Raw genomic sequence first — 10,880 nt, forward strand, 5'->3', positions numbered from 1 at the left:
GGGGCAGAATGGGAGGCTGGCTACCATTTGACTGAGGGCACATAACTTGTATATTGGTTTATACTGGAGTTAAATCATCTCATCTGATGTGTTGGGAGCTGGACCACCACACTTGTTCAGAGATACTCGAACCACTGAGTGGTTATTCCCACCTAATCCTTTTTAGGTTCACCCATTACTCTTATTAACAACACTAGCAAGAAGGAAAAAAATAATATCATTATTTCCACAGAAAACTAAAAACATAGTAGTGACTCCAAGTTTTAAGTGATAGGACTGTTAACATAATGCCTTTTGTCTAGAATGAACTATAATACACACATATGTACAATGGAGAAAACCCCGTAAGTGTGTAATGGACAAAAAAAAATATATATATAATAAAACTCTTGAAAGAATGCATTTTCTCAGCACCAAGGCTATCCATAAAAGTTTTACAGTTTTCCACTATATAACATTATCGTTCATAAAAATTGATATTTTAAAGCAAAAAGGTTGGCAAAAAACCCCAATTGGTAGTTAATAGAAAGACAGGATTACAACTCTGTGCCTTTGCTGTGAATAGTGGAATAGAAAATGAAAAACACTTAGGGCATTATATGAAGCCCAGCAGTCCTGCTCCATAGGGTTTAAAGAGCTGAGCAATGCTTGACAAAGATTTTACTATTTCATTTTCTTAACACTGAATATTATTCCTTCAATCTAGGCTTCCCACCCCATTTCTTGTCTTAAATTTCTCCTGGTTTTCAGATAAAGAAATCAATTTTATTAATATAACTTGGTTTATATTTGGTTTAATGCACTGTTTTGTTACCAGCATGGCCTTTCTAAGGAATGCCCTGTAACCTCGGTTTTAAGGCAAAATTGGGGTAATCTGGTCCCCAGATCCTCTAACAACAACTTCCATGCCACCTGATGCAAGTTATTTCATCCCTTTCTATTTCAGTTTTCCATCTGTAGCACTTCTGTATATCAGACATTACCCTGATAAGTTTTAGGATAGATAGCCAGAGTCATCTGTATAAAAGGACAGGTCAATATTTCTGGATAATTGGATTTGGAGCACAGAACTTCCTGGCTCCCAAACCTGTGCTCAGACAGATCAGGAGGTTAAAATTTTATCTCTTTGTCCACATAATGACTTTTAAAACCAAATAATGCTCCCCTCTGTCATAAAATAGATTGATTAGTTACTCATTCTCCAGTCTACAAACTACTGCTATTGTGTTGCCACCGGTAGAAGAAAGTCAATAACTTTTCTCAGAAACACATGTGCATTATCCTTATTTTTAGTTGGCTTTTAAATCATTTGGCACAGCTGGGGACTGGGCCAAGTTGGACGTTTGTAACAATGTGCATGCTTGTCAGGAAGGGAGAATTCCTGCTGCAAAATGCAGGCCATGGGGATGTTTGTGTCTCATCTTCGAGGAAAGGGGTTCATAGAGATCAGTAAACATCCTCTGTGTAAAAACAGGCAGCACGTTTACTATTTGCATGACCCAAAATGAAAGATTCAGTTTTAGATCCAAACTTTTTGAAAGTCTGAGTAGCTGGATCTGCAATCTCAGCTAGGAGGAACCACTTCAAATGAAGGATGGTTGTCATTTAGGACGTCAGCTCACATACTGTGCCATACAAACTAGATCCTTCCTGAAGCATCACCTTTCATTTCATTTATCTGGATCACGGGGAAAGGCACAATTCCTCTGACCCTTCTCCTGCTGCCCCAGGGTGCGTGCCCTCACATGTGGATCTCACATGCAGAGGTATTTCAGATGGCATGTTCTGTATGAGGTGGATAGAATGTCCCTGGTGCTACGTTTTATCCCACAGGCTCAGTCCTCTGGAGAGGGCTCAGCTGGTTAATATTTCGTTTGGATTCTTTTCTCTTTTCTTTCCAACCATCTATGTAAACTTTAAGACAGCCGGTCTGGTTTTAGGAGGTGATTTCCTCGCTGTGGATTAAGGATCCATTTGTGAGTCATTCTTCAGGCACTTCAGCAAAAGAGAAGATTTCAGACCTGAAAGAATGTATTGTAAACAGAATAATGTGCTTTCAAAATTAGCTCACGTACCAAATTATGTATTTACTTAATACACCTTAATGGCTTTTGAAGAAGCCATTAGTCTCTATTGCGTAAATGGTATGTATACCAAAATATGTATTTAACTTAGATAGGGCAATTTCCCATTGTTGATTTTCCTCCCTTCTTTACAAAGTTTTATCTTCATGGCCTTTTTAAAGTCTATTATTCTTGTAGAATTTATCCTCCAGGAGATTGTTTCGGACAGCAGCAGCTGAGAGGGCAGGGAGGAGAGGGGGTTCCTGGGTTTTAATGTGTAGAAAAGAGAAATAGCTGTCAGAGTAGCTAATAGGACTTCTCAGTCTTTTTAGTGGGAAAGGGAAAAATTCAAATATTATTGAGCAAAACCAATTTTCTTAAAGGGAAGTATCCTACAGGGCTCTGTGTCCTGATCCTAACTTAGGGAACAGGAGTGGCTTCCTGCATCAGGCAACATTGTTTTCACATTCGGCTGACTGTGAACAGCCCCACATCTTCAAGAAATAGGTAGGTAGAAGAGAAAGAGCCTCTTCTTCACTCTCAGCATTGAGATGCAGGACTGGCCTGTGCTGAAGGCACCCAGCCATGGTGGGACCCAAAGAGGCCTTCCTGTGTCCCTGTCCCCTAGAGAACCCAAGATTTCCATGTGGTTCTCCATCTCTGTATAAATATGGAGGACCAGGGTGATCATCCTTGACAGTGACTTTGTAAGGATCATTTGATTAATAATAAAAATTTGCTTTTAAAATGGAATTAATTGTAAGAATATTACATGTCATAGGGTTTACCAAACCAGTTGGGTCTGGTGGGGAAATAAATATAAATAAGCTAAAACCACTGTGCTTAATTTTTTAAACTGCTACCCATCCCTGTAACTGGCACAGAAAATAAACTATATATCTGCTAATGTCACAGGTGTACTCACAGCTAGCACATAATGGAAAAAATATCTGTATATAACTGCTCAGTTACAGCAAATGCCAAAAATTACAGCCCATGTTATTCACAGGTGATTCCACCAATCCTAGTCACGTTTGTCAGTTTGGAAATAATAACAAGCCCATACCAAAACTCCAGTAAAAGATGTTATCTTGCACAGAAAATGCAATGAGAACTAGCAGCTAAGTGCTAAAAATAGAAGTGTTGGGTGAAGCTTTGTAACTCAGGCAAATAGTCATGAAGAGCAGAGTGAGAGAGTGAAAGGCATTCCTGGCACTGGGCAAGAAACAAATGAATGATGGACACACAGGGATAACCAGGATAAGAAAGGGGAGAGAAGAAAATTTTCCTAATTTTTAATGGAACTTACTATAAACTTAGGTGTTCATGTGGGTTCTGGAAAGTTCCTTTCTGTATTAATCAGCCTATTAAACAAACACTTCTGCAGTTTGTGCAAACTTCTCAGGCTGGTTCACCTGGGTCAGCCTGCAGAATGGAAAGGGGCAAGGAGACTTACAGGTCTCTTAAAAAAATGGTTAACTACAAGTACAATCAACAGTGTGAAAATGAATTCAGTGGTATGAATCCCTGACATAAATTGCTCTCCTGCAAAAATGTTTTTAACACCCCTCTTACTTATATGACTTAAGTCAGGCTTCTTCAGTTTAAGTTGGTTTAGGATATGCCTGTGATTACCCTGACTTGACTTATTTAAATTAGGAAAGATAACAAAATAATAATAATTATGAGGAACTAGAGTATTGTTAGGAGGTCCAGGATTTTTATCATTAACCTGACTGAGTGTATGGACAGAGAGGTACACCCAAAATGATCTTGGGCAAATGTATTTGAGCAATGTTATCAGCTGCAGGCCAAAAATGCAATCGGAGCTGTATTGTTCTTTTTCATTGGCTTTTTGTTGACCACAGGAAAAACTGGTTTTAAAGTACAACACGGTAACATGGTCTAAAGGAGTGAAAAACTTGTAGAGCCAGTTTGAGTTGTAAGGGTGTGCTAACTTGTGACCCAGACATCATGTTGGTTTTAAAATCAAAGAGAGACAAAGAAGTTCTGTTGTGCTTTTTCCATCTTCCCTCTAGGAAATTGTACTCCATTGCCTCCACTGTTGTCTCACAGACCTTCCTTCCACCTCCCTTCTCATCTGCTGTGCTCTCTTTGCTCCTCTTTTATCCAGGCTCTTTGTGCTTAGTTATTTCCCTTGGTAGTGACCATCCCATCCCTTCAGAGATGCCTTGGACTGCATATTTTTCCCATTTCGTTTATCCTTAATTGGTTTAATAAAACTGTGATTAACTATAATAAATATTTTTTGGGTTTTGTGCTAAATTATAATTTTCTGGTTTGCATCATTCTCCTCCTGAAAGAGTTTGAGATATATTTCTGGATGATGTGGGGTTTCCAAAAAACATATTGAAAGTCTCCCTTTGACAACTAAAGCAAAAACTATTTCCTCCAGTTATTTGCAAACTTTGACCAGAACTACTAAAAATGTGGCTATGCCCCTTCTGTCCCCTCTCAAATCCTATATTTCTTTTCAGAGTTGGGGGGAAGGAAGAGACAAACTAAGATGTTCCATGGTTTAAATTAGACAGCATTTAGTGGATAGAGGTTTGTTACTTCATAAAGTTTCTGTCACAAAAATGCACTTATCTTTATTAAACTGTTGCTGCTCCCTTAAAACCAGGCAGTTTGCATCTTTTTCTTTTTGTTTTTTGTTTTTCTTCTCAGGTACTGGGAAATTATTCATTCCTGGTGTTCCATCAGGCATGTCAAAGACAAATATTTCTGTGTGTATCTGTATTTGGGCCACCCATCCCGAATATGTAGCTCAGCTTTTCATGCCAAAAGTCTCCTGCCTTAAATTTCATGCTGCATTTTTTCTGGGTTGATTGCAGGTGCTGTTTGCCTTGTTTTTTATTGGAAAAACTAAAGCTGAATTGTATTTCTGATAAAAAGTGTTGGTTTTCTTAGAACTTGTCCACTCTAAGATAGGTCCATCATGTCAGGCAAGTGCACTAAAGGGTTGTGGCTTCAGTTATGAGAATTTTTCCTATAGAGCTCCTGCTCTATATACTGCTTGATAACCTGGCACATATTGGAGTGTTTACGGATTTCTACAATTCTGCACACAGTGAGGTTTAGACCTGTTTTCATACATGTTCAAAGAAATCAGATGTCTTCCAATTACATACATATGGATGTGCACAGCTGGAGAGAAAACTGGACACTATTTGGAATTATTGTTCCTCCAAAATTCATGAAGATGTGCTGATATGCTTGGGCTATATAGGGCTAATTGGAAGGTTTTATCCAGCTCTGATTTCAACAGATGTCAACAGGGAAAAAAAAGTCCCCACCCTCTAACAAAACGTCAGTCTGCGTCCAGACTTCCCATGCTGAAGGTTTTACGGTGATCACTGGTACCATGTATGTATTTATGTATTTTTCTCTCATGCTTTTGCAAAAACTCCTTATCTTTTTAAAAAAGAATCCTTTTTCCTTTATGCAGGTTGCTTCTGCCCTCTCTCTACTGTCTTTTTTTCAGCTGAGGATTGAAATTGCTTTTTTTGCACTGAGGACACCTGTTTTTGAACCCCATGTACCAGCTTAAGAAAACTGTGGAAAAAAATGCAGTGAAACATTTGGATCCATCTGGATGGATGTGGGAACGTTGTGATCATCTGGATAAGAGGGCAACCACCATTAATCAGTTTGACAAACAGTAGATTTGCCCCTGCTCTTGCTCTTTCTGGACATTTTTTTGTTTAGTTGGTTGTTGGTTTTTTTCCTAATGATTGGTCATCCTGTACCCAGGGAAGTGGTGGAGTCACCATCCCTGTGGGGATTTAAAAGATGTGTAGGTGTGGTGGTTATGGACATGGTCTTGTGGTGCACATGGCAATGTGCTAGGTTAAGGGTTGGACTTGATCTGAAAAAACTTTTCCAACAAAAATGATTCTGGTATTCTTAGAGAAGGGAGACTGAGAGGTTCAGGCTGCCTCTTTGCTGATTCTGCTTTTAAGCAGAACACAGATCAATATGAAAATATCACCTTAGCAAAGGGTCTGGGCTGTTTTGTGGTTACTGGTGTTATGAAACTGTTGAAACTGTTATGTATTTATTCCGTCACCAAAATATTACCTTAGGATCCATTTTACATTCAAATTTCTTTAGCAAGGCACGTAGAGCATACCATGGTAAGGTGAAGGGAGATGCCAAAATGCCACTGAAGTCATTGTCTCATACCCTGGGCAATGGCTGGAAACCTGCTCAGTGCTGCTCTGTGTCATTTGATGCTACCCACTTCCATATCTGGCCCATAAGCACATGCTGAAATTCCTGAGCATGTGAATAAAGTTAAGTATTTAAATGCTTTGCTGCATAGGAATTGACTGAACATGTGCTTAAGTATCCTGCTGAATTACAACATTAATCATTTTTACAGCTGACAAAATCACTGCCCCAGAAAAATATTCTCCAATTAGAATGAATGGGATTATTTCTTTCATTTGTGTGAAATAAGTGTGTTCCCCCTGGTACTGACTGTGCTCTGTTTGCTGTGATACTAGAAATAATTTTCTGTAAGATTTCATATTGCTCAAGAGAAAACTTGAGAGATTTTGGAGTTGATCTGGTCCCTGGATTTGGGTTAATATTAAAAAAACATTGTAAGGAAAGATGTAATGGGCCAAAAAATATGTACTTGCTTTTTTTCCAGTGATTTCACCTAAAGGCAATACTTGGGACAGTGTGTATTTTCATTAATCCTCTCTTCTGGGAGCCACTTCTTTCCGTATCTGATTTTAATTTTGTTTGTAGACACTGAATGCATTTTTTCATATGGTAGACTGCTTCATTTTTTCCTTATTTCCCACACAGTCTTTTCATAATAGAGTTCAAAATCATAAAAAAAAAAAAAAAAAAAAAAAAAAAAAAAAAAAAAGAAAGAAAGAAAAATCCCAAACCAATAAACCAACCCCTTTTGTACAAGCAGCCAGTTAAATGGATAATGATGGTAATTTTTCTGCTCTGTTAATGATGATAATATTGATATTTATCAATAACAAATAGCATGCAAGTGCCTGGATGAATAGAGTATTTTGCACAGTGGGGTTTTATATCTATCTATGAAACATGATGGGGTAAAGGCTGCCAGGAGGCAGGTGAGGGAAGCTGAGCAAAGAATTGCCTCACAGCAGAGAGCCAGGTAACAGCAGAGGGAAAATTTACTCCAACCCAGGAGAAGAAATAATCCTTGCAGTAAAAAAAGCTGCAGAATCTGTAATCTCAATATCCAGCTCATGTATCTTGGGGCTCAGCTGAGTGAGCTCCCATTAGAAATGGTGTGGGGCTGGCTCTGTCTAATCTGGGAGTGGGAAGGTCCAAGAAGAGCCTGCTGGTTGTCAGAGCAAAGCTCAGGCAGCTTGGATCTTTCCAAGATGCTGCTCAGGCTTCTATAGAATCCCTTTGGTGTTCAGTGTGTTTTCTTTTATTAAGTCTGCAAAAGGGACTTTGAGAGGCGTTATCTTCGGGAGATAAATTTACAGCTGCTTTGCTCCCTACATTATGTTTACATTTTGAACCTGTGTGCCTGAATATTACCTCTTGGTAAAGCTGACTCTGTAATTATTGATTTTGAGGCTTATGATTCTTCGTCAGACAAGGGAAAGGGGGAGAAGGAAGGGTGATCACAGAACAAGCAGCTATTCCAAGACCTTCCAAGGTGACTCCAGCCCAAATACTCTGCTGGAAAAAAGCACCCCACCTACAGCCACATCCCTTGAGCTTGTTTACTGAGGCCAGTTGAGGATGTGACCTTCAAATTTATTGGCAGCAAATGACTTGAGGTATAGCTAGAAGTGTTCATTAGAGCTGTTGTGCTCACTTTCATGCCCTGATGGAACAGATGGACAACCATCTGAACGCATCTGAGTCCTAAAGCTAGGCATGAGGGTGGCTGGAGAGAATTTAGATGCTTACTCTTAGCATCATCCATGGGACTGACTTGAGGCATGGCCACAGAACAACTCTATGGATAAGTCCAGGAATGTCCCTTTCCCAGATGCCCCAAGCATCCCGCTCCACTTCTCTAATCACAGGATCTCAGTTTGTCATGCTCATAGTCACTACCAGATCCAGAGGAGCCAATATTACACAATATTACCTTTTTAAACAAAACAATAAAGCAATAAAGGAACAGTAAAACCAACACTCCAGATGTCTTTCCTAGGTTAGATAACATAAAACAAAAGAACAGCCACACACACACACATTTTTCTATTTATTGTTTTAGTATCAGCTACAAACTGCAAAGTGTTTCTGTAGAAGAAAAATACTGACTCTTTGAATCAAAGTCATTTGTATACTTTATTTTCTAAGGCCTGAATGTATTTCCTAAATAACACAAACCCCCCTTTAGCTTACATTACTTTTCACTTGAATTTTCAGCAGCAGCACCAACACGTGCATTCCACCCCCTGTGTGTGTTTTGCTTGACATGTTTCATGTTACTGTGCAAGAGACTTTGAGAGGTGTTATCTTTGATACAGGAATTTATGGCCATTTTCCTATCTACCTTATGTTTACATTTGGAATCTGTGTTGAACATTTGTTATACTCACTTGTTGTGTCTTGTCTTAAATTAGATCATAAACATTTTCAGGCAGGGAACAGGGCTTCCTGTATATTGCTTGTTTATTTAGGCCCTACTGTTATGATTATGGAACTGACTGGGGGTGACAGTAATAATAAAAATAACACTGCTCCAGATTCTTTTGTCCTATGAAAGAAACCTGCAACTCCTGTTATCAGAACAGACCAGAGAGTAGGGTGCTTAAAAGAGATTGTAGGGTAGTAATCATCTTTGCAAATGCTTTGAACCTCTGTGTTAAGAAAGGAGAAGAGTTATATTTTGATTTATAGAAGGCCCTGGCAAAACCATTCACAAAGTTGCCAATATCCAAACACTGGCTCTCCTGTGCACCTCACAAAGGTTTTGAGCAATTACCCCTGATTGCCCTCTTCTAATATTCTGGCGAACAGAAAAATCTTCATTATAAGAACACTGGGCTTGTAAATGAAAGGGATGAAAGCTCATGAAAGGAGGGAGGCAGACCATACGTCATCCCACACCTAGGCACAACGGGATGCATTAAGGAAGCATTTATGGAGAGGCATTCCATCAAGTCAAGGTGTCAGAGGACATATGGTCTCTTTCACCATTAACTCAGTGAATTTCCATACCTTTCCACTGGTCCGTATTAATCTCACTTTGCTTTGTTTGATACCATTCAGGCTTCAAGTTGAAAATGCCCAGTATGCAGGGGCAAAATTCATGTAAGTAAATAACTAAAAAAAATCATCTCTTTTTCCTTGCTTTGTGCAGAAGAGAAATTAAAAAAAAAAAAGTCAAGTTTTGAAATACAGTGGAGGATGTTGGTCCCAATTTGGTTGGTGTGAAGCTGTACCCATCCATCTTAGTCATTAGTTGTGATCCCAAAGATATGGCTGGGATACAGGTAATGGCTAATAAAATGCATGTGTATGATGCTTCTGATGAATATTATAGCAGAAGATGGTAGAGCCAGGGGGTAAGGGTAGCAAAATTATTTTTTTTAGCTCTTCTAAATCCAGATACACTTCTGTCTTTTATCTCCTCACTTGTTTTTTGAGAGCCATAGGGGAGGTTGAAGCAGAGGGGAGTCTTCCTCTTTTTTGGGGGCTTCTCTGCACCCTTCCACAGATATCTATAGAATGTCTAAATTCATGTAGAGGAGTCTGTGCTAATCCTGAATGCAAGCTCAGCTTCACTCTCTGCATGTCTATTATTGTCTCAGAAGATACCATGCAGACACCTTCATCCTCAAAAAGGTGCTGGAAAATTCTTCATACATGTATGACCAGACTAACTGGAATTATTACTATTATTTTTTCAAATGGGCTCTTCTTTTATTGCTGGCATTTCTTCAGCTAAGGAATGATCACAGCCTCTTCAACTTCTGCAAGGAAAAACTTGAATTTAATGACATAGTGTTTTTCTTACAAATAACTGAAATAATGCTAAAAATTCCAAGAAGCCCTAATGCTTGGGAGGGAGGGAGAGGGGGAAGGAATTTGTGAAAGTGCTAGGTGGGAATAAGAAAGCTTTTAAGACAATCATTATAATAATACCATCATAATAATAATGCCTTTATCTTGAGAAAAAAAAAAAAAAATCATCAGCCAAGCAACCAATATTGAACCTGGAACTAAAACAACCTCTCTGAATTTTCAATTTACATAAAGCATTGATGTTTTATGAGGAAAAAAAGAAAAAGATAACAAATATATATATCTTGGTTTTCTCATGACATCTTTTTTTCCACATCACCTTTCTCCTGTCTTAGAGACTTCACCTGGGCTCTCTTCAAAGTCTCCCTCCTCAGTCAGAGTGTGTTACACAGTAGGATTGAACAAAATAATGTTGTGTTTAGTAAATTCAGGGTTACTTTCATGAATCTTTAGAAGCATCAATATAGCAGAGCGGGAAAACTCCCTGTATGCACCAATTCCATTACATTTTCCCAGAAATGTTGGCATGTTGTGGAGCTGTATACTTCCTAGCCCTCCAGAACAGCGTGTGTGTGTATGTACATGTGTGTTTAATATACCTAAAATTGCTAAAATATTTGCACAAAGAATATTGTTACTCCTTGTACATTTTATCTGATGGTTACCAGGAAGAAAAACCCAACAACCAGTGGACCAAAATTTGGAATGAAAAGTCAAACAAGTGCAGACCCTTGACTTAGCTGAGGTGCTAATGACACATTGTCCAGTGCTTCAGAATAGATGTATTCAGAAAATCAAGCTATTAGA

The sequence above is a fragment of the Heliangelus exortis genome, chromosome 11 (assembly GCF_036169615.1).
Source record: "Heliangelus exortis chromosome 11, bHelExo1.hap1, whole genome shotgun sequence".
Taxonomy (NCBI): Eukaryota; Metazoa; Chordata; class Aves; order Apodiformes; family Trochilidae; genus Heliangelus; species Heliangelus exortis.